This window comes from Ambystoma mexicanum, chromosome 1q (assembly GCF_040938575.1).
Source record: "Ambystoma mexicanum isolate Mex_15411 chromosome 1q, UKY_AmexF1_1, whole genome shotgun sequence".
Taxonomy (NCBI): domain Eukaryota; kingdom Metazoa; phylum Chordata; class Amphibia; order Caudata; family Ambystomatidae; genus Ambystoma; species Ambystoma mexicanum.
Window position 1 is genome coordinate 187,431,509 of NC_090922.1, and position 23,682 is coordinate 187,455,190.

The window sequence follows — 23,682 nt, forward strand, 5'->3', positions numbered from 1 at the left end:
TTTTCTGGGGCGTAACCTGGGTTTATCGGTTCCCCCCTCGGTCCTGGAGTACCTGTTTGGCCTTCCTCTGTTTTGCTCCTTCTGGGCTATGTTCTCTTTCCTACCCCCTAATGAGTCGGGGGTAGAAGTGTCTGATCTTGCGGGAGCCGCCTTGTCTCCCCGTGCGGTTCACGTGTATGGTGCTTGAGGTACTCCTGGTAGTTTCTTTCAGTGTGATGTGTCTGCGTTATCCAGGGGGAGTGTTGGGGGGCGATAGAACCCCTTCTCAGTCTCCTTCACTCGTATATCCCGTTCACCCCTCTCCCAATGGTGGATCTGCCTCGCTTGATGGGCTTTATGCGGGTATCTGGCCTGCTTTGGTGAGCGTTGGATTGTGTCTTTGGGTTCGATCCACTTGTATTGTTCATATTCAAATTTTTGAGAGTCCTAATATGGGTCTCCCCCCCCCCGGGGTGTCCCCCGACTTTATGGTGTGCTGGGTCTTGCCTGGGGGTTCGCTTCGTCCCCCTGCGTTCTCCCTCCTCCTCTAGTGCGGGACCAGGACTCGGGTCCCTCCCGACGGGACCGGACTCACCTCAGTCATGTGGGGCCTGCGGTGCCGTGGAGTTCGCAGGGCGGGCCCCGCTCCGAGATCCGAACGGTCCGTCCCGTGTGCCGGCGTTCAGAGAGCCGCTCACCTGTGCCCGCCGCCTTCCTCCTGTGTGGGCCCTCGGAGGACACCGTCTCCTTCTCTTGCGATCCCGCATCCCTCCTCCCGCCGCCCGGGTTCCTCGTCCACCAGCGACTTTCACCCGCAGCAGGCAAGAGGATGGGGGCGCGATCCTTCTCCGGTCTCCTCGCAGTCGCCGGATTCAGGGGCGCTCCGGTCCTTCGTAGCGGAGGGGGGAGGTCCCCAGGTCCTTCCCCGCTGCCTAAGTTAATCCTCGGCCTCTCAGCTCCTCCAGTGCCCGCCTCTGAGTTCCGCTGTGGGGGAGGGGTAGGTTGCAATGTCTCTCCCGCTCCCGGTTAGACGACCACCGTTCTTGATGAACACCAAAACCACCTGGGGGTGGGGGTCTCCGTTACTGCATGGGCGATCCTTCACTTCTGGCCACTTATGCTGCTGAATCCATGCTAATTTGTGTGGCGGTCCGGGCGGAGCGCAGCTCAGATGCGACTTCTCACCACGGCGGCCATCTTGGAATCCGGTATGACTTTTTTTAACCAGGCATTTCTGATAAAGCAGTCCTGCTAAGTGTAATTAGCTGGCTAGACTGGCATTTGGGTTCTGCCAGTCTAGCCGTTTCTTACTGCGGCACTCTATATTTTTCTGGGCATCTGTGATAAAATGATATGTTATGATATGATAAGTCATATATAACTCACCTGTACACAAGTGTTTTTAGGCGCGACAAGATAAGGGAAGGAAAACTGAGGGAGGACAAGACAAATGAATTTACTAAGCCTTGTGTCATTCAGGTCGTGCAAGTGCGAGAACCAGAAGTTCAAGGGGAAAGGGAGGGTGGAAATGCGAGGGAGAGGGGAGGGGAAAACAGGGCAGCAATGCTCTGATTAAGTGCCACCAGGGCAGCACGGCTCTGGGTAATGCAAGGAGAACAAGGGATTGTAGGGTTACAGTTACAGCCCCTAACTGCGTGGTAGGCCTGGAGGCAGTTCAAGGGTGACTTATCAAGAAAGAGCCTGGACTCAGTGAGACAGAGGGTAGCCAAGCAACCAGTTGGTACAGCGGACAGGTAGGTCAGCAGGGGACGGAGAGAGAGAAAGCAGAGGAGAAGAGGAACTTTTTGAGCTGCTTGCAGAGCTTCAGGTTGTCCGGCTCAAGTTTGGGAGGGTCAGGGAGGCCATTTCAGAGGGAGGAACCTGCAGGCGAAAAGGATGTACCCAACCCCCACTCTCTGCCCGGAGAAGCATCTAACCCTTAGGGCTCGATGAAGGAAGGTATTTTGGAAGATAGTGTTGGATGTAGTGCGGATCCCAGCCCCAGAAAGCCTTGTGGACAATGAAAAGGGTCTTTAACTTGATCCTTGCAGCCACTGAGAGCCAGTTGAGAGATTTCATGGCTGGAGAGATACAGTCCCTGGGCTTGAGGCCAAGGATAAGTCTCACAGTCCTGTTCTGGATTAGTTGCAGAGGGCGGAGAGTAGAGGAAGGCAGTTTGAGAAAGTGGCTGTTGCAGGAGTCCACCCTAGAGAGAACCAGAGCTCTGGAGACAGTGAGCTTCTGGGGGAAAGTGAAAAATTGAAGAGTCCCTTTGAGGAGGTGCAGCTGGTAGTGAAACTTCTTGGCGACGTCCGAGATGCGCGGAGAGAAAGAGAGAGTTGAGTTGAAGATGACACCAGGAATGAGCGAGAGAGGAAGGAAAGCTGAGTGTCATCCGCATAACACTGTATGTTAGTGGAGAAGGTAGAGATCAGGTGGGTCAAAGGGGCCAAGTAGAGGTTGAAAAACCAGGGTGAGAGGATAGAGCCCTGGAGAACGCTACATGTAGAGCGAGGTGGCGGAGTGAAAGGGACCAAGTTGGACCTGGGAGGGGCGGTCCAAGAGGAAGGAGGTCAGCCACTCCAGGGCCTGATCCATGATGCCCAGATTCTCACAGAGTCAATTGATCAGGATGGCGTGGTTGACCGTGTCGAAAGCAAGAGGAAAGTTCCAGGATGATGAGGACAGAAGGAATGCTGGAATCAAGGTTAGAGAGCAGATCTTTACACGTTTTCAGGAGAGCAGTTTCCCTGCCTATGGCAGCTCTTAAGCCAGACTGATGGTCATGGAGACAACCAACAGATTCAGTGTGGAGAGTAAACTGGCAGTTGTCCAGCTTTTCCAAGAGTTTGGTAGGGGGGAAAGTTCCAGTGGCAAAAGAATGAGTACAGAAATCGGCCAAGGCTGGATCAAGGGTGTCAATGTGGTCCTTAATGGTTCTGGAGGAGCAGGCGAGCACCTGTTTCGCAGACACTTCCATAGATGGGACTTGTCTAGAAACCTCGTCAGGTGTTAGAGAGAAAGAAGAGAAAGGAGGAGGAGAGGGAGAGATGCCCAGAAGGGGCCGAGAGAGGAAGAGGGAGAGGAAGAGAGATAGTGGACAGGATGTCCTGAGTTTTAGCGGAGAAGCGAGAGGCCAAAGGTACAGAGGGTCTGTTGAGGGAACAGGAGAGGTAGAAACCGCAACAGGATTGGCCTGTTCCTTGCAGATTTTAAAGAGTTTGGCTGTGTTATTAGAGGCCGCAGAGATGCAAGCTTGAATGTGTGCTCTCTTCTTGGTGAGTCTTATTGCTTCAACTGGCATTTCGGTACAATCAGTCTAGGCATGTCTTAATGTGGCCTGGCATGCTTTACTGTAATGTTATTATGTGTCTACACTGGTCCACATTGTGCAGCCAGTTGGACATGTTTTTATTGTGGCATGGCATTTTTAATAGCAAAGCATTAATGTTCATGTGCACTGTTGGTGACTTGCATGCATTGGATTGCTGTTACCCTACACAACAATAGCAAACACTGTGGCTTTTTAGCCAATTTTTCTCAGAAAGTTTGCTGTACATTGCATTAAAACACATATTTATATCTTTCTCCTAGTGCAGTGTGTGGCATACCCCTTCAGCAACACGCTTGTGCGTATTGCGCAAGCGTAGTAATCTAGGACGGCCTAGAGTGTGGCGCTACTGGTGATTTGTTGCCGAGTTGGGGGGCCCCGTCAGCATGGCTTGCAGGGGGGGCCCCAGACCTTGTGTTACGCCACTGTAGACAACCATGTGAATGGCTAAAAGTCCAGGGCGATTCTCAAGTTCAATACAATACTGCTTAGAAGATATATAGTCATGCTGGATATGTGATGATTTGAATGAACACAAGGATACCCAAACAAAACATTTAGGGGATATATCAACTCTGGTTGGTGAGTTACAAGGCCTTCTCCTTGCACTGGGACAAATTGACCCACATAAGCCCACTTGTATTGTATCTGATTCAGACCATGTAGAACAAGGTCATTATTTTGGCCTTTAATGGTGACAAGCCAACACATTCAGAGATTCTAAAGGGAAGCCAATATTGTCCAAAACAAATATGGCAAAAGGTATGGGACATCAAAAAGGCTAGACCTCTCATCTGCCTTATGCATACAAAAGCAAACAGAAATAATTCTGTGTAAAGTGCAGGCAATGCGCTTGCCGATCAGTCTGCAAGACAGCAGACTGTACAAAAAATGGTAGCAACGTTAACATGCTCTACCACATACATAGATGAGGGCATAAAAGCATTTCAGTGGATTGCTTTTATCCCCCAGATTCCTCATCTGATAGATATTCCCGTCCAGCTCTGCTGCTCAGAATTATTTTTGACAGGGGACGTAAAGGACCACGACTCGGCCGTCGATCATCAATCCATCTTGCTCGGTGCTCGATCGTCGGCTCCGGACATGGCGTCAGTCATCGTATATATACCACGTCACTACGCTCCATACCTCAGTTCCTTTTTTCCGTGCGCTTGCCCGCTGCTTCTGGAACACAACATTGAGTCTTTGACTCTGCGTTTGTGACTAAATCGTCAAATTTTTGTCATAATTCCTCAACCGCGATGTCCTGCCATCGGGTTTCAGACTTCAAGAGGTGCACTGACTGCCATTCCAAAATGTCGGTGACCGACCTGCACGACATTTGTCTGTGTTGTCTGGGTGCAGAACACGACACAGAGGGATGTGCGCCGTGCTCCAAAATGCAGCCAAAATCTATCTGTGAGCGGGCCGTCAAACTTGCTTTGGGCTGACTGTCCCGGAAATCTCTGGCACGGTCGCTTGTCCGGTCTTCCGAGGACAAGACGGAAGGGCTCACCCGGAGAAGGAGAGGGAAAAGAATTGGCAAAAAAACAAAAAGCGGTCACACTGGAGAAGTCACTCTTCCTCGTCCTCATCACATAAAAAGAAGAGACATCATCGACACAAGTCCAGCTTATCATCAGAAAAAGGTAAGCCCTCGGCTGGGCCGACCACTCAAGGAAAGTGAACAATTAAAAAAAAGAAATTCTTGAAATATTTAAAAATCAGGCTGCTGCAGGTGCCCTCCCCCTAGCCCCCCGAACAGCAAGCCTCGGCGGTGAAACCGGCGCTGGGTACTCCTCAGCCCACGCACGCCAATCCGTTGATGCCATCGACATCGGAGAGACCTTTGGGCTCGATGTCAAAAAAGGTGCATAAACCATCGATGCCTGGTCCATCTCTTGCACGTCGACAGGTTGGCATCCCTAACGTCACGGCATTACTCAAGCCTTGATCGACGCCGGTGCCCGTTCCATCAGCATCGAAAGAAAGACCCTTGCCGCTGACTATCGGCGACTGATCTTTTGTTTTGCTCTCCAGGTCAGGGTTCTTCGAATCCATGACATCGACCAGGACAATGACCAGGGGGACACTGATCCCATGTATACAGGATCGGGAAGTGTCGATTTTTTCGATGACCAAGCTGACCTGTTGGCTTTAGCTCAAGGGTTACACAACGCCAGTGGCCTGAACAAGTCTCCAGAGGTTGAATTTCAGCAGGGCCAGCCTTACAAGCAGACCCATGCTAAATTTAGGACCTTGGTGGAAAGAGTGGTAGACACCTTAGGTTTGAAGTCCTCCTCAGCCCCTGTTCTGGGCTATGAATTGACTGATACCTTGGATTAAGGTCCTGTGAATGAACATAGCATGGCACTTAACCCGGCAATGGCAGACCCCCTAAGCCCTCTTGTAGCAGAATCCTTGCTCCATTTTCCCAGTAAACTCTAATTTTACACGAAACTACAGGCCGGCAAGAGGATTTCCATCTTTCCTGGCTTCTCACCATACTCCAGAAGGGCTTGTTATGCAAGCAGCCACAATCACCACCAGACCTGTGGCATCCACTTCTAATCTGCCTCTGGAGAGTGAGGGTAAAAGGTTGGACGCAATGGCCAAGAAGGTCTTTACTTCTGGCAGCATGGCGTTAAAAGCCAGCAATGTGGCCGGTGGATTTGCAAAGTACTCTTTTGGTTTATGGAAAGCCATGGACCAAGAAACGCAGTACATCCCCGAAGGCGAAATGCAGGATGGGTTTACACAGCTGGTGGAAGATGGGAAGGAGGTAGCCAAGCAGTTGTTGCAAACGGGCCTGGACGTGGCCGACTGCATTGGCCGTTCAGTGGGGTCGGCGATAGTACTGAGAAGGCAAGCCTATCTAAAAACCTCTGGCTTCTCCACGAACGTCCAGAATAGGCTACTGGACATGCCTTTCGAGGCAGAGTTTCTTTTTGGCCAGAAGGCTAAGGACTCTGGCAAAGTTCAAAGAGTCTAAAATAGCTGCAAAATCGCTGGGCCTAGCTGTGCAGCTGGCTAAACCTGCCTTCAGCTTTGTCTCTAGGGGCAGAGGCTACAGGCGCTATGTGCCTTTTGGCAGGAAAAGCGCAGTTCCCATAAGCCAGGCAGTGGTAGAGGAGTTTCTCACATCCCAGAAGAGGCAGAGGGGATTCTAGAGGCCAGCAAACTCTAAGCCGCTTTGATTGCCCCTTCCACGATTTGCCGGTTGGTGGACGGTTGGCAGAACATTGCCCCAAGTGGCAGGAGATTGCCTCCGATGCCTGGGCCCTGTAGCTTGTTCAGTGGGGTCATTGTCTGCCCTTCTTAAGGAAACCAACGGACAGACCCCCACCACCTCCAATCCAACCGGGACAGGAGCTCCAGGAAGAACTGTGTGCCCTGTTGTCGAAGGGTGCTGTGGAAGAGGTACCTCCCGATTAGAGAGGGTCGGGTTGGTATTCCCAGTGTTTACTGGTACCCAAGAAAGGAGGAGTCTCCGTCCCATTCTGAACCTCAGGGCTGGGAACAAGTTTCTGAGGAAAGACAAATTCAGGTTGGTGACATTGAGTGAAATTCTCCACACTCTCGGACTTCAGGACTGGCTGGTGTCAAAAGATCTGCAAGATGCTTATTTTCATGTGCCGAATACATCGAAAGCCCGGGAAGTTCCTAAGGTTCTTCATAGGGGACAAGCACTATCAGTTCAAAGTGCTTCCCTTTGTGTTAACCTCCACTCCAAGGGTCTTCACCAAGCTCATGGCGGTAGTCGCAGCTCACCTCAGGAGATCCGGGGTCAATGTATTTGCATGCCTGGATGACTGGCTGATCCCAGGGAAGTTGGCGGGGCAGGTCTTGTCTCATCTGGAGGACACCTGTCTTCTACTGCACAGGCTGGAATTCTCCCTGAATATGAAGAAGTCCCATGTGACGCCAGTCCAAAGACTCCAGTTCATCGGAGCAGTTCTAGACACCCGGGTGGGGAAGGCTTTCCCTCCCCAGGAGAGAGTCTGCAACATAGCACAGTTGGTACACTTGTTCCAGAATCACGCCACTTTACTGGCGGCTTCCTTCCTCCGGCCTCTTAGGTATCATGGCCTTCTGTAATTGTCTGGTGCCAGGGGCCAGCTTCGCATTAGATCCCTTCAATGGCTCCAAAGGGGTCAGTGGTCACAGTACCTTGGAGCAATCACGGATCCTCTCAAGTGTCCAGCCAAGTGCTCCACGACCTCAACTGGTGGACCTACCGCAGCAATCTTTTGGTAGGGGAACCCTTCTGGCCTGCTTGGCCGCTGGCCTGGGTGGTCACAGATGCATCTCTGAAGGGTTGGGGCGCTCACTGCGAAGATGTGCAGGTGAGTGGCCTTTGGTCGCCAACAGAAGTCAGGTGGCACATCAACAGGCTGGAGTTGCGAGCCATCAGGCTAGTCCTGAGAGCTTTTGTCCCGTTTCTCAAGGGGAAACATGTCCTGATTCTGACGGACAACACAGTGGCTATGCACTACCTGAACAAAGAAGGTGGTGTGTGCTCCCTTCCCCTCTGCAGAGAGGCAATGCAGCTGTGGTTCTGGAGAACCGGATCTCGGTCTCAGCAGTTCATCTGGTGGGGTCCGAGAACGGTTTGGCGTATGCTCTGAGCAGGCAGAGCACAGTCTCACACGAGGGGGAAGTGTGCCAGGAAGTCCTGGAAGAGGTCTTCTCTCTCTGAGGTACCCCAGCAGTGGATCTGTTTGCCATGGAATCCAACAGGAAGTGCAGACAGTTTTGCTCAAGGGAATTCCCAGCGAGCGGTGCAATGGGGATGCGTTTCAGGTGGATTGGACCTTCCCTCTCCCCCCAATTCCCATCATTCCATGGGTTCTCAGGAAGCTGAAGAGGTTTCGAGCAACCATGATCTTGATCGCCCCAGACTGGGTGAGGAGAACATGGTACTCTGATCTTTTGGATCTATCCGCCTCACTGGTTGTCTCGGCACCTGGATCTCCTGACCCAGTCGGAAGGTCGGATATTCCACCCGACCCCAGAGTCCCTCAACCTATATGTGGGGTTCTTGAGAGGATGAGGTATGATGACTGGGACCTCTTGGAGGAGTTACTCAAGGAGTTGATGGATGCATGCAGACTGTCTTCAAGATCTCTGTATGCGTGCAGGTGGAGAAGATTTGAGGCGTGGTGCAGGGAACGTGAGATCGATCCCATCTCTTGTCCTACCACTACAGTGATGGAGTTCCTTCTTTCACTGGCCTCAGCAGGCCTTCAGGTTACCACACTCAAAGGATATTTGGCGGCCTTGTCTGTGTTTAAAAGGTCTCCAGATCAAGGTTCTTTCTTTGCAATGCTGTTTTCCTGGACTGGGACTTAAATCTGGTTATGAAATTTTTTATGGCGGCTCCGTTTGAGCCCATGCATTCCTGTTCCTTGAAACTGTTGTCCTTGAAAACAGCCTTTTCGGTTGCGATCACGTCAGCCAAGAGGATTAGTGATTTGCAGGCATTGTGCTGCAAGTCCCCATTCCTGTGTTTTTGTTGGTTTATAGTGATTGCATCGAATGTCAAAGCATTGAATGCCTTAGTATCAAAAAAAGCAACAATAAAAAGCATTGAATGCATTTTAATTAAAATAAAACCTTTACCTTTGAAAAAAATGCATTCAATGCTTTTTTAATGCATTTTTTTCAATACTTTTGTCATTCAATGATTTGTATTTGATGCAATGACTGGATACCGTTTTTTCAGGAGAAAGTTTCCCCTAAGTTCCACCTCTCTCAGTCCATAGATTTACCGGTCTTCTACCCTCCACCGCACTGCTCTAAGGAGGAGGAACAGTTCCACCGTTTATATCCTAAAAGAGCCTGAGCTTCTACGTCGCTAGGAAATGGGAGTCCCGAAAATCTGACCAGCTATTCACGGCCCATTCTTTGTCTCGCAAGGGTCTAACCGTAACAAAACAGACTCTTTCGCAAAATATATTATCCTTTGCATCGCAGAGTGCTACCAATCTGCTGGTAAAGAGCTTCCTTCCGGAATCAGGGCACACTCCACAAGAGGAGTCTCAGCATCTACAGACTACAGGGGAGTCCCCATTAGGGACATTTGCCGTGCTGCCACATTGTCATCCTTGCACCCATTTACCAGGCACTATTGTCTGGACGTTGCATGCAGGGCAGATGCACGTTTTGATAGGGCAGTGCTGCAAAATCTGCTACTATGACACTTTCCACCCACCTCCATCATCCTAACTGCTTGGGGACTCTATCAGATCAGGAATCTGTGGGAGAAAAGTAATCCATTGAGGGAGAAATTATAACCGTAATGTTCTTTCAATGGATTCTTTTCCCGCAGATTCTCCATCGCCCCTCCCTTCCATCCCGCTCAGAAAGTTCTTGTGGCTTGGCACATCTGTCTAAGTGAAGGGATGCCTGGTGATGGCTCTGAGGTGACTGCTCCTTTCTGGCTAGTTGCATACCTATAAAAAAAAAAAAAACTCTCTCTCTTCTTTTCCTTAATTCTTGGGGTTTTCACCCTTTGGGATGTTTCCCGTTGTCAAGTTTCTTACAGGCTGATTAGCCTTCGCCTTCTCCCATTGTTTTCCTCTGAAGCATTTAAGCCCTGGGAAAAAAGGGGGAACTGAGGTACGGGGCATAGTGATGTGGTATATATACAACTTTCATCATGTCCGGAGCCAATGATGGAGCAACGAGCAAGATGAATCAACGACCGATGGCCGAGTCGAGGTCCACTACGCCCCCTGTCCAAATGTTTCTGAGCAGCAGAGCTGGATGAGGATATCTATCAGATGAAGAATCTGCAGGAGAAGAATCCATAGAAAGAAAATTACGGCAAGTAATTTATCCTTCCTGTGCCAGCAACGACACCTCTGTTGTGTGAGAAACTGCTGTCCTGGGGCACCATACACCAGGTAGACAAGCAATGGATACAAGCCATCTATGAGGTGCCTTATACCATGTATGTGTGATGCTGGTGGACTCTACTGTTCATCTGTACTCCTTGAAGGACTGTGTGGGAACACCGTGCAAGATGCCAGGACATTTCCAAGATCAGTCCAAGTGAGCAGAATTGAAACTCAACCAAATGTACCCTGAGCGCAATTCGACTGGAAACCTTTAGTAGCAAAGCTCTACTGCTACCTAATGGATCCTACATCATGCGGTTCAATGCTTCATGCTGTGGTATGACTGTGGGGATTGCCAGCTTGATCACTGTCTCAAAGGTGATAAAATGCTGCAACATCATCCTTCATCCCCCAGTGCGTACTGAACTGGTGCTATTAAATCGGCCTGTAGTGAAACTATCGCCTCTGTAGTTCCCGCAGGTGTCGCTGAAACTGGCATGCCTCCTGAATATGAAAGTACACATCACTAGCACCACAGAAACCTTAGTGGAAGCATCAAACAGAGCACTGCAAATGGGCAGAAATCTGCTGGAGAGAACACCAGACTGCCCAACGGAGATTCAAGCCCTACTGGAAAGATCCAAACCAAAAATGGGGATCTTTATCCTGGGATCCTTTACAAACTGGCTGATTAAACCAGTCTTTTCTTTGGTTGTGTACGATTGGACCGAAAAAAAAAGGTCTGACCGTACAAAACGACCTAAAAATGCTATCACCAAAGGTTCGAACACCAAAAGTTCAAACCTTTGGTGGTAGCATTGCATGTAAGTAAAAAAAATGTAAAAAATACTGCGGTGGCTGCTTGGGTGTCCCCCGCAAAACCCTGCCCACTATATTGTGTGGCATAGTGAGCGGGGTGTTGCGGGGGACACCCCCGCAGCACACCCGAAAAAAAACCCCAAATAATCGGGGCCTGCAGGGGTGTCCCCCGCAACACCCAACTCACTATACTCTACAGTATAGTGAGCGGGGGTTGCGAAGGAAACCCCTGCAGCCTCCGTAGTATGTATGTGTGTTTGCATGAGAAAGGTGCAAACCTTTGATAGTTCGCACCTTTCTCATGCGAAATTTCCGGCCGCGGCAAAATCAGCCATGGCCGGATCACATAGAATCTTTTCTTTCAACCCATTGAAAAACTTATTGAACTTCTTTGGAAATATAGGCTTGGGGAGTACACCTGTGTTCTACATTATCGCAGCTGGATTCATCCTGATCATCTTTTTATTTTGTCGTAACAAGTAATAAAAAACATGTTCAATGCACCAAAGCTGTATCCTGACAAACAGATGAGAAATGTTAGGAACCTTTTGTGTGACAAACATCTACCCATCTCTGATTCATCTACAGACATACATCAGGAACCATCAGCGACAGAAAATTGTCTGCTGGCCAGTACATGCTGCAGCTGGCTCTTCTCAAGAAGATACATGTTTATGTTTTAGTAATTAGTAACACATGAGGACCCTGAGTGAACACTTTATAGTGAAAAAGTCATATGTTATGCTTCTTAAGTTCTTTTGTCTCTTTACTCTTATTTACATGATTCCTAAGATGCCTCCATGGCTTGTTTTATGGCTCATTGGGCGGTGGGGAGGTCACATGTATTTTCAGTTTAGTTCATGTTTGGTGATGTTTAGAGCTTGATGTCTGAGCGTAATTCCAAGCCTATAGTCATATTTCTTAAACGTGAGCATTTTTTGAAAACACATTTACAATTACATTCAGGCGATGTGATGCGAAAGAGCTCCCAATGCACTATTAAATAACAGAGAATTATGTTTGGTGGTATGGGAAGCGTGCCAGTGTTTTGGAACATTGCGAACAAAAACATAAACAATATTACTAAGGCGCACTTCAGAGAATCTGGGAAGTGCAGTAAGTGTCTCGGTAATAGTAAACAAAACTAAAATAGCAGTAATTGAAAATGAACTAAGGCACTACAGCACTTCCTGTGATGTTTGTAAGTGGATGAAGGGTAACAGCAATTTACTGTTGGCCTTGCCTTAGCTATAAACAAGCAACATACTCCTGTAAAATGTTGACTGTATTAGGATGACCTCAGAAGCATCTTTACTCTTGACACTGAAAGGTAGAAAGTGACTTCAGCTGCCTTCTTCTCCTTACTCTGATTGGTAGAAAGTGAGCTAAGCAGTGGGCAGTGTCTATAAAATGAGCTTACTCTGGGAGAGAAGGGGCTGTTCTAACCAGGGCTGGAAGAAGACAGGAGGCTGATGAACGAGATCTGGAAGACACCTATAGCCTGGCTGGAACCTCTTCCCATTGAAACGCTCTTGAGCAGGGAGGGGCTAAACCCTCACTTTGTCATGAACTTCAGATCACGCCCCTTTTGGACCTCCTGGTCCTTGTCTCAACGGGGCTTACGTTCCGTACTACTTCCAACATGGCCGTCCAGAGCTGAAGCCCTTGCTCGCTCCATGCACTGAGCGCGGCGTGATCTATTTATAGACCACGCCTTCCGCGGCTCCCCGTTTCTCAATGCTATTGCAGAGTAGCCCCAGACGTGTGTTCGTAGCTTGCGGTATTGTTTCCTTTGTCCCAGTGTTATTACCCGCTCCTTACCCTTTCCCCCTTCCTGTTTCCGAGCATTTCTAGCCTTTCCAGACTCCCGGATTCCTGGACTCCGCGCTCCCGGAACTAAACGCAACCTGGAACCAGCCGAGACTCGAGCAGCGCTGTTCAAAACCAGGAGCGTTCGCAAGAAGGCAGCGATCGAAGACACCGGTAAACTGCGGACCCAGGTGAGAAGGGGGGAACTCCTTGACACACTTTTCCTGCCTAACTTTTTAAAAGCCACTGAAACTAAATTTCATGGCTTTTTGAGTAGCAAGAGGACTTTTTCTCTTTGCTTTTGAGACTTTGTATTTGTATTTATTACATTTCTATATAGTGCTTTACGCCAAAGTGCTTTACAAAAGAAAATATGGAACGCTTCACAAATTTTCGTGTCATCCTTGCGCAGGGGCCATGCTAATCTTCTCTGTATCGTTTAAATTTTAGTATATGTGCTGCCGAAGCGAGCACATTAACTATTGTTTTTGACTGAGCTATATGGGGAGTATTTCTACATTTGTAACCAAGGCAAAACAGCTCACCACCTATGGACAGATCTTATTCTGAATTGGCTGATGCTGGCATCATGGTTGATCCAGATTGATATTGACTCTTTCTGAAGCATTTTTATCTATTTTTGCTGCTTTTTGATGAAAGAGACCATGGTGATTTGATTGGTGAATTTTTTATATTGTTTTCGGGTTGTGAAGACCACAGGCATGGGCTCACTCCTCCATTGATATGATATGATATGATTTGATATTTTATTTATAGCGCGCCCATACACAAGTGTTTCAAGGAGCAACAAGGAGGTGAGCAGGGCAGGACAAGACAACAATCCTACTAGGCCCAGTGACATTGAGATCACCAAGTGCCGAGGAAGTTCTTTACAATGCGCTTAATACCCAGAGGTTTCTAAGCACAGACCCAGGGATCGAATCTGTGTTTCTGCTCATCGTCTTGCTTCCAAGGCGAGCGCATTGCCCCTGAGCTATCCTCCCTACCTTCTACCGCTAAGGAGTAGTGAGTATGAATTGTGTTTTACCCTTCTTTTCCATCACATTGGAAAATAAATACGGTATTAAAAGGACAGGTGCGTTTATGAAGACTGCGCAGCAAGATTTGTGAGGTTGCCTAGCAAGACCTGGTGAGGCAGGTAGTTGTTTTTAAGGTGGCTATATCACGGAGAAGGTTGATTAGTCTGAGTCTTGAGTAGACGTAGAGGCAATGACAATGATTGCTGCTTATTGATTATTGACTTTTTGCATTTTAAGTGTGTTGTGTGTAGTGACTATAATGGTAGCAATGTTTCTTACTTGCTTATCCCTCATAATGAAAAGATGTACATTATACATGAGAGTGTAAAAAGCATTCATTGAGTGTTCATTGCTTAGAATGTTGTCAGAAGCATTTGAGCATGAACTTTAAGAGTGGGGCATCTATTTGAAATACTGTGTATTGCTATGTTATAAATGGTGCATGTCTTTAATGAACATACCAAGGGTTACTGGAAGGTATGAGCAGCGAACCATCAATAAAATATATGTGACATCAGTAAGCCACTCCTGTGCAGATGACTCAGAATGGCTGCCCACTGCAGGGGGTTGATTGCATGCTCTCTTTACTGCTGCAGAGTGACAGGTATATGCTTTTCCCAACCTCTATTCCTACCACAGACCCTGCTGGAGGGTCCTGGACAGTCCCATAGGGGTGGAGAAAAGGCTCTGTTGAGAACGGGTGACAAGACTCACATCACCTTAAACAAAATCACATAGATTTGCCTTATGAGCTACTAGCTGCACATCTCAAAGGTCCTTCTGTAATTCACATTTAATAGTTTTACAAGATGTAGTAGACGCTGCAGGCCCTAAATATAGAATGTATACACATAGGAAGGTGCTCCAGGCATGAAGATATTTTAAGGTGAGTGATACAATGAGATTAAAAAGCAGGCTTTATGCCAAACCTATTAAAGAAGAAAAATGTGTTATTGAAGGAGAAGCACAGCGAATGTATGTAAACTCTAAAGTTATAGAATGCGGCTAAACATCAGAAATGCTGGGAAAGCATTGTTTTAACAGCAAGACATCTGTTTTAATGTTAAGGAGATATTTGATAAAGCAACATAGGTGGGGGAGTTTGGAAATGTTAAGGGTTTGTACTAGTGGAATCTTTTTTTCTGACAGTAGATATTACCCCTGATCAAATACTTGTAAAAAACGAAAGGAGTGAGACATGATCATATCGGGCTGGACGCTGCTGAATTATTGTAGCTTGCAACTAGTTTGACTAGTTCTCTAGGTGCATTAGAACAGTTAATTTTTGTTTGATAATTGGTGAAGTGGTTCTTTGACAGTAGTGATTTAAGATAAGTTCCAAATAAGTTGTCGAGTCACTGTAATTCATGTATTAGCTTTTACACAGGTTTTATATAAATTTATGATGGTTTGAGTATATGCTTAATACATAGCCGACAAGTTTTGCAGTTCCATGCAGAATCTTTTTTCGCACTGCATGCTACGTCTTGTAGGCCCACCCTTGCAATTAGATAAACAAAACTACAAGTTCCAGCATGCAACTGGAAGCAAAAAGCAGGATTGGCTTGGATGGAACTAGGAAACTTGGCTGGGAGGGTCGGGTGGCTCTATCGCCCATGTTGGCTGCTGCTGGGCTCCCATGGCTGGGGAAGGGGGCTACAGCAGAGGGTGGCCCCCGAGGATCTAGTCTCGAGGTGATAAGAGCTTAGACCTTGGTATAAGTCTAGGGCATGCAAGGGCAGGAACACCACCACCGGCCAGCCAGTGAGATTTAGAGCTTTTCCCTCTGGAGGGCACCAGGGCCACCACCAGGGTGCGCGGGACCTCTGCCATGGCCAGGTGGGGGTGAGCGCTCACAAATGTTTCTTGTGGGGTGCCAACCCAGAACACCCCAGCCTGCCTCTTGGAGCCCTGGCCAGGACCCGGGACTCGCCCTGACTGCCTTATCATACATCTGGGTGTCCAGCTGCTGTGTTTAGTGGTACTTGCCTTCTGCCCTGACCCTCTGGGGCCAGTCGGTTATGGCCACATGCTCTAGGATGCCAACCCAGGGGGCCGCAGTCCATCTTGTGGAGCCTTGACGGCTCTCCCATGGGACTCCCGCTGGACCTCAGTTCCCGCCTGGGACTCAGATGCCGGCTTCGTCCTGCACTCAGGCCCATTGGGCACCACCTGCACAGGGGCACTCTGGTCTCCTCAGAGGGATTGCTCACTGCCTTCTGGGGACACTGGTCCAGTGGCAGAGGAGGTGTCCGCCGCCTGGGCCATACATCCGCCCCGCATGAAGACACTTTCCATCTGGGGGCGTATGGAACCCAGACGGAAACAAATGTAGGAGTCAGCCGGGCCAGCCTTGTTTCGGGCCAAATGGTTTGACCGCCCCAGCCAGATGGGCGATCGGACCAAGCCTAAGGACCAGATAGCCCGGGACGGTACTCCCTGACCAGATTGGCCAGGTGGCCATGAGGTTGTACATGCCTTAAGGCCACCCTCCAAGTCTTAAGCTGCCACCGCTGTGCCCTGGAGTGAAGGCTTCCGCCCGCATCCAAGGCCCAGCCTCTCTTCCCTGCCTCCCTTGGGCTTGGGCCTGCCACTCTGCTGCTGGCTGGGCCAAGGCCATATGGTCTGCTAGGCTGGCCAGGAAGGGAGAAGAGCACTCCCCGGCTTTTACAGTCTGTATTCATACTGAAAATTTAGATCAAGCAAGCTTTTGTCCTTCTGAGCCGCAGGAGGTTTCTTTCATCCCAGAGCTTGCTTCAGGACAACTGCGTTATCGTTTGACAGGTGCACCGCCCCAGTCAAACTCCTCACCTGCCACTGTCCCCGCTGCGGGTCGCTCCGGTGGGTACCAGGTGTTTGAAGCCAGATGCGAAAGCCCCATGGGGCTCGCCCCCCTGCCTCACTGGGTACATGAAAAAATTATAAGAGTACTGGTATTTCACTGCCAGAGGGCCTCCTAATTATCATACACCTCTCATGTGTCTTCACACGGCCAGACTAGAGTCAAGCGCAATAGAGTCCTCTTTCCTCGCTGATTCTGCTAAGCCTGTTCCCTTGGCTGTGGTTTCGCTAGATACTAGCTAGGAGACAGTGGGAATCGTGTTCATTTGTTCATGCACGTCACTAATTAGATGACTCAGCATTTGGCTACCTTAAGAGAGTCATAGTTACTCCCGCCGTTTACCCGCACTTCATTGAACTTTTTCACTTTGACATTCAGAGCACTGGGCAGAAATCACATTGCGTCAGCACCTGCTGCGTGCTTTCGCGATGCTGTTTTTAATTAAAACAGTTGGATTCCCCTGGTACACATGAGTTCTAAGTCAGCTGCTAGGCATCGGGCGAGACAAAACACTGGGCCCGAAACCCGGGAGGGGAACGGAGAGAGGCGACCACTGTAGTTGGGGCGATCCAAAGGAAGGGCCTGGCTCACATCCAGAGTCGCCACCGCCTGTGGGGGGAGATGCCTCGTCCAGCTGCAGCAGGCACACAGCCACGCTTCACAACCCCAGCCAGACCAACCAGCCCCAAGAGCCCATTCTTATCCTGAAGTTATGGATCTGACCTGCCGACTTCCCATACTTACATAGTTCCAACATGCCAGAGGATGTTCACCTTGGAAAATCTGCTGCTGATATGGGTATGGCCTGGTGCGAGATTTACACCATCTCCCCTGGAAGGACCAGCAAGAGCTCATCGGATGCCACCAGAGCTGCAACGTTTTCCAAGGTTCGGGGCCCTCTCTCGGAGCAAACCCATTCCATGGTGCCCTGCCCTTCACAAAGAAAAGAAAACACTCCCCAGGGCTCACGCCGGCTTCTCCGAGATCATTTGCGTTACTGCACTAGATGCTGCAACGGTGCCCATCCCTGCCACTCTGGATTCAGGGATCTCAGCCTGACTCCCTTTCGATCGGCTGAGGGTTGGGGGCAATGGAGGTCATCACCTGTCCCTTTCCGAATGGCGCTCCGCCATCTCTTAGGACTGACTGACCCATGTTCAACTGTTGTTCACAGGGAACTCCACTTGGGCCTTCAAAGTTTTCGCTGGAACATTTGCTACTACCACCAATGTCTGTGCCTGCGGTGCCTCCGCCCGAACCCTCCCCAGGCTTCCATGCACAGCGCAGCGGCCCGCGTATTCGTCGCAGCTTAGCCCTGTGGCTCTCAGTGCCAGCACAATGCTCCAGCGCCATCCATTTTCAGGGCTAGTTGATTTGGCATGTGAGTTGTTACACATTCCTTAGCAGATTCCGACTTCATGCCCACTGTCCTGCTGTCCTGCTGTCTAAATCAACCAAGACCTTTTCTGGGGTCTGATGAGCATCAGCATTGTGCACCTTAACACGGCTTTCGGTTCATCCCTCATTGCCAGTGCTGCTTACCAAAAGTGGCCCACTGGGCACTCGCATTCGATGCCCGGCTTCATACCCATTTAAAGTCTGAGAATAGGTTGAGAACGTTTCGGGCCTAAGACCTCTAATCCTTCACTTTACCAGATAAAACTAGGGTTTCCAAGTGCCAACTATCCTGAGAAAAACTTCCACCAAAGTTTCCTCTGGCTTCACCCGGCCCAGGCATAGTTTTTTAAAATTGTTTTTAACCTTTTTATTTGTATTTTCAACACAAAACATAATACAAAACCACTTAAACAACACCCAAAACATTTCTACTGGCACTTTCAAGATGGAGTCCATAATATTTCTCATCTGCTCGGTACACGGCTAGGTCTCCTTTCTCCCATCCATGATGTTCGTACGCTATTCTGTGTATTCCACCCGAATGTCAGTGGGCCAGCCATCTCCTTCTTGAATCATTTCGGCCCGTAGTCCACAGGCTTCCACCGTTGTGCGGTTAGTCCTCAACCAGGTCACCTGGCTCGTCTATACTGTCCCTTTCCTTGCTTCCGAACAGGTTCTGCACAAGGGTGTTCATGCCCATATCTTAGCCCTACTGTTGCCTTCTCCCCTTTGCATTGCCCTTGTCCACACTGATATTTCGGCTATCGCCCATTTTAGCAGGTCCGCCCACCACCCCTCTATCGAGGGTCCCACACTTGTGTTCCACGCCATTGCTATGCGGCACTTTGCTAATATTGTTATGAAGTCTTTCATTTTTGCCAAGTGCATTCTCTGCTTGTCTCCTCTTGCGAACAGGCCCAGGAGATAAGATGCCGGCGACCATGCTTGCATTTGGATTCCCTCCTTCAGGGCTCTCTCCTTAATTGTGTCCCAAGAAATCGTTATTCTTGGGCATGACCAGAACGTGTGCAACATTTCCACCAGCGCTGCCTCGCAGCGCGGGCTGCTCCAGGTCTGTCTATTCCCCATGCTTGACATCCTTTTTGGCGTTACCTATGCTCTGTGTAAGAGATAGAACTGCATCTGTCTGAACCTTACGTTCCTGGAGACTTTCTTTGCATACTGGAGGGCCCTGTTCCATTCCTCATACTTGAAGGGTCTCTGAAGCTCTTCCTCCGATTTAGCTTGTGCATGTAATTCTCTTGTGTTGTTAGTTCATAGCAATTGTTTGTAAAGCCTGTACATTGTGTGTCACCCTTCCGAAACATTGTACCATGCATCCAGTGCCCCCCCTATGTCATCCTCCTCCAGCAGGGTCTCCCATCTACCTCCTTATTGTTCTGACCATGCTGTTGTACAATATGAATTGGCCCCTGTGTATGCCCTGCTCTTCTAACAGGGTCTGGAAGTCCACCCAGCATCCGTTTTGCCACAGATCTCCTATTTGGGCTACTCCCTTGTCTTCCCACTGTATTCTGAACTTTGCCAGGTTTGCAATGCGGGCATCCACTAATCCCACAAGGGGGATTTGCCTGGAGCAGGGGTCCCTCATGTTCTGGAGTTTCCACGCTCTTTACCCTAGGGCTCGGCCCAGCTTAACCATATTGGGGAGTGCTTTGGCTGCAGCTGTGTCCGTGCACAAGAGTTCTCTTAAGTAATATCGCTGTAGCGACGGTTGAAAAAGTATTGAGTCTATGAATGTGTCCTCGCCTAGCCACTGCACCACGAATTGAAGTTGAGCTGCCAAATAATATCGCTCAAAGTCCGGGAGCCTGATGCCCCCCCCACCCACTCGTAGCCCCTTTGTACTGTGTTCAGTGCTATCCTGTTTCTCCCTCCTCCCTCAGGAAATCCCTTGTCATGGTGTGTAGCAGTTTGAAGAATGACCCCGAGATTTTGTAAGTAATGTTAGTAAAATGATACAGGAGACGGGGTAGGACCGTCATCTTCAACAGGGCCGCCCAGCCAATCATCCCCACCGGTAGTGTCTTCCAAAACTGCATGGCCTTCCCTATTTTATCCAGGGCCAACTACGTTTTGGCCTTGTGTGTTTCCTTAGTGTCATGGTATGTATCCACTTCTAGATATCTGAAGGTGAGTGGGGTCCATGTGAGGCCCAGTTCCGGGAACCAGTCTGGTGTCACTCCTCTCAGGCCCGCCAAAGGGAACAGCGAGGACTTTTCTTTATTAATAGTGATTCCCGACAACCTGCTAAATGCTCCCAGGGCTTCCCGCAGGTCATGCAAGTTAGTCCGTGGGTTCTGGACATAGTGCAACCTATCGTCTGCATAGATTGATATTTGATGTACTTCCTCATCTATCACTATTCCAGTGTCCCTGTACTCAGCTCTTAGAAAGGCTGGGAATGGTTCTAGTGCCAGGATATATAACATCAGGGACAGTGGGCACCCCTGCTTCATACCCCACGCTAAGCTCCACTCCTCCGAAACATGTCTGGCCATCTTAACCCTCGCCCTCGGATCCTTGTATAAAAGCTTGATCCAACGCAGGAACCCTTCGCCTATCCCAAAGTGGGCGAGCACTCCCAGAAGCCAGTCCCAGTTCACCAAGTCTAATGCCTTTATGGCATCCAGTGATGCCACTGCGCTTTCCCCCTCTTCCTGATTCGTTATATCTATGATGTGGTGGAGTCTGCAGAGATTCCACGTGGTATTCCTTACCGGCACATACCCCGTTTGGTCCGGGTGCACCAGCATGGGTATAACCCTTTTGAGCCGGTTGGCCAGGACCGCTGTGAGGATTTTGGAGTCGTGATTTATCAAGGAGATTGGTCTATAGGACCCGCAGTCTAGAGGCGGTTTCCCTGGTTTCAGTATTGGTAGTATTATGGATTCCGACATACTACTCGGGAGCCGTCCCCTCTCGTATGCCTCTTCTAATGTCTCCAGTAGTCTCGGGCCAGGCTGTCCTTATATTTCTTGTAGAATTCCCCTGGTAACCCATCGGGCCGCGGGGACTTTCCTGTCGGTAGCTGGGCTATGACTGCCGAAAGTTCTTCTACTGTATGGGGCGCATCTAACAGCCAGGCCTGCTCCTCTGTTAATTGTGGGAGGTTGATTTCCGCCAAGGCATCAGCTATATCTCCCTCCTCTGCCTCCTGGACCCGGGAGTATAGTTTCTCGTAGAATAGCGAGAAGACCGTATTTATACCTTCCTGGGTCCTAATCACCTCCCCCTGTTAGTTTTTAATTGCGTTTATTGGTTCCTGCTTGCCCTCCTGTTTAGTTAGCCAAGCTAGGGGCCTGCTGGGCTTGTCCCCCTCTGCATGTAGCCTCTGTATATACTTCCCATAGTCCAGCTTCCCCAGCCTCTACCAGATTGCTATACACTGTTGTCTCAAGATAGTTAAATCTCCCAGTTCTCCTCCCATCTCGCCTGCCCGTGCTTCTGCCTTTTTGACCTCCTTTTCTACTCCCTCTAGTTCAGCCAAAATCTCTCCCCTGAGGCCTCCAGTCTTACCCATCGCTGCTCCTCTAACCACCATCTCAAGGGCCTCCCAGACTGTTCCAGTGCTATCCACACTCCCTACGTTATGCTCAAAATGGCCCAGGCATAGTTCACCATCTTTTGAGTCCTATCACATGTGCTCATGCTCCAATTCCTTGACTGAGCAGCCGAGACGGGCAGGTGATGGCCAGCCCTCACCTTCATTGCGCCACAGGGTTTTGTTCCGCCCTCTGACTTGCACACGTATTACACTCCTTAGTCCGTGTTTCAAGACGAGTCGGGTGGGTAACCAACATCATCGCAGACCCCTAGCACCCATCGTGAGCCTCCCCGCCCGGCGGGGTAGCTTGGTGGGACATACTGAGGACAGGCCACCACAGTCGACAGTCGTACCGGGAACAGGGGACCCCAACGCCGCTGCGGTGACCCCCGAGTGGGGCGGGAGAGTTGCCATAGGAGGGTGCGGCGGCGGTCAATCTCCCTCGCACCCGTGGACATGGCAAAATGGCTGCCTGGGGTTATAACACTCTGCCCGAGCAGAGAGCCACCTGCACCCGGGACCTTCCCAGCCGATCTGGAGCTGGTTGCGGTGCATCACCACAGAGGAAACGCGCCCTGCGGGGGGCGGTTGCACACAGGCAGCGGTCCCACAAGGGGATCCGCCATTCCAGGTGACCGACCTGACTGTACCTGGATACGAGGGAAGGTCGCCCGCCCGTCAAATAGGCCCAGCTGCCCCATGGGTCAAAGCTGGCCCAGCATGCCAGGCCCCTGTCTGCCTGGGGAGGTGTCCTTCGAGAACAGCCAGGTTTCCCTTGACTCCCGGCTGCCCCCACTCCGGCCCTCCCTTCCAATCGGGATTGGGGACCCTGCCAACATCCACCTGCTGCTGGCTGAGAGACTGGAGCGCCTGGCCGCCATGGCAGCTCAGGTGCCGGCTTGCAGGGGGGCACTCGGGTCTACCTCTCCTGTGCATGGTTGGGGATGTTCCTTCAGGTCATCCCAACCCTGCCGGACATCCCTTTCCACCTATGGGTCATGGACCCCTCCGTTGGAAGGGATCCTGCTCCACGGCGCCTGGTCCTCCATGCGCCCCAGCCGTGGACTGCTCTGCTAGCTGGATCATAGCACTAGGGGCGTCCCAGGCTGTGGGTGTGTACGCATCTGGGTCACAATCGAGCTCTCCCTCCGGCTGCTCTGCCGTTAATGATCCTTCCACAGGTTCACCTACGCAAACCTTGTTATGACTTTTACTTCCTCTATATAGTCAAGTTTGACCATCTTTTCGGCACTCCGCCAAGGCCGTTGCTGACCCCAGCGGGGCCAATCTGAGGACCTCACTAAACCATTCAATCGGTAGTAGCGACTATTGGTGTGTAGAAAGGGCAGGGACTTAATCAACGCAACCTTACGACCTGCACTTACTGGGAATTCCTTGTTCATGTGAAAAAATTGCAATCCCCAATCCCTATCATGAATGGGGTTCAGCGGGTTACCTGCACTTGTCAGCAAAGGGTAGACACATGCTTATCCGTTCAGTGTATCGCGTGTGCATCCCCGGACATCTAAGAACATCAAAGACTTGTTATCCTTGCATATTGGTGGAACAATTTATACAAAAATAACCTCATTGGTTATCGACACCTTGGCGCCTATCATAACTAAAAAGATTAAAACTGAAACCACTGGTAAAACATGGTTCTCTGAGAATATCCTGGAACTCAGAAGAATGAAAAGATTCCAGGAAAGGAAATGGCGAAAGACCCTGTCCCAGTGGAACCTCTCCCAGTACCGGACTGCTGAAAATACTTATGAAAAAGCTATCATTACTGAGAAAAATAAATATTTTGAAGATAGGATGTCCTCTGCCAAATCTGATCAGAAGGAATTATTTACCATCTTAAAGGAGATAAGGGGAGTTCCAGCACACATCCCCCTGTTGACAAAAGTGATCTGTGGTGCACTAAAATCCAGCAAGGATTTCCTACTAAAATAAATTCTTATCTGGCCACTATTGAGGTACACTGAGCGACAGCCCCCCTTATCCATCTTGAGATGGCTAGTGTACCAATAGAATTGCGCACACCTAATCAC

At 49.8% G+C, this 23,682-nt stretch overlaps 1 protein-coding gene and 1 non-coding gene across 2 annotated transcripts in view; one reads left to right on the forward strand and one right to left on the reverse strand.

Annotated features, from left to right (window-relative positions):
• LOC138554053 (uncharacterized) overlaps window positions 1-23,682 on the forward strand; it is an 887,754-nt gene that overhangs the window by 423,691 nt on the left and 440,381 nt on the right. The gene's annotated exons all lie outside the window — the stretch shown is intronic.
• Window positions 13,148-13,254, reverse strand: LOC138565199 (U6 spliceosomal RNA). The gene has a single exon (XR_011301104.1). It is a non-coding gene; the product is annotated as a U6 spliceosomal RNA (small nuclear RNA).